The sequence below is a fragment of the Pteropus medius genome, unplaced genomic scaffold (assembly GCF_902729225.1).
Source record: "Pteropus medius unplaced genomic scaffold, Ma_sr-lr_union100, whole genome shotgun sequence".
Classification (NCBI taxonomy): Eukaryota; Metazoa; Chordata; class Mammalia; order Chiroptera; family Pteropodidae; genus Pteropus; species Pteropus medius.
The window spans coordinates 2,921,979-2,923,084 of NW_024350924.1; positions in this window are offsets into that span (position 1 = coordinate 2,921,979).

Here is a 1,106-nt window from a genome sequence, read left to right on the forward strand (position 1 = left end):
AAAACTGCAGATGAAGCAGAAAGTTAGAGACAGAGATTAACGCCCGAAATTGAAGTACCCCCCCGTAATTCACAGGAATCCTGGGGAGGGTGCTGGACTTTCCACAGGACATGGGAGTTGAAGCCAATGTCACCTGAATCTCAAAGGGCACGCTACCTCAGCTGACATTAAGTTACATTAAGAGACAAACAGGCTCTGCCTCTCCAGCTGGACTAAGACTTGCAAAACATAAAATGCATCACATGTATTTTTACTATCCAGGGCCTAGCACGGCGACACAACATGGTAGGGCCCAATAAAAGCATGTGAATACTCCATCAACGCCGTAGGTGCCACAATGGGATTGTGCCCACGCGCGGTGTGTGTGTGTGTGTGTGTGTGTGTGTGTGTGTGTGTGTTGGGGGGTGGGGTGGCGTGGAATAGGAAAGTCATTCAGTCTGGAAACTCCCCCACCCCCCTCCTGCTCTCCACCCTCTGACCCATTAGCCCTGTCCCAATGGTGAGATAACATCAGCTCTGCGGCCTAAAGGTCTGTAAACAGGCAAGGCCCAGCGGAGGCATTGGTGGAGGAGGTCACAAAGGGTTATGCTTGCTGTGTCTGTTCTTCCCACTTCTATGGAGTCAAAGAAGCAAACACTGCCCTTTGGGAAGGGGCAGTGAGCGAGTGGGCTGTCTTGGGCCCCGATGTTTCCTAGGACTGGCTGCAGGACTTCTGGTCTTTGCTCCCAAGCACCTCCGCCTCACGCCTTTCTGAGGCCTTGACAGGAACCCTACAGCCCAGAGACCCCCCAGAGCAGCAGCGTCCTTGAAGGAACGACGCGCCGCTTGCAGGGCTGATGGTGCCACCTGGCGGCGCATAGGGTCCGATTCACTCTGGGAGCTTCCCCAGTGATCTTCGGCGGCCCAGGCCACCGTGATGAAGTCATGACCAAGCGCCGTTCGCCCCGCCCCTTCCCCCTCCCGGAGCTGCCAGTACTCGACGTGGCGTCACCGCCCTCTACCCTTACTTTGCGTGCGTGTGTGCGTGCGGCGGAGGTGTCGGCGCGGGCCGGTCGGAGCTCTGTGCTGCTCCTGGGGCTCCTGTCGCTGCTGTCGCTGTCCCGCTG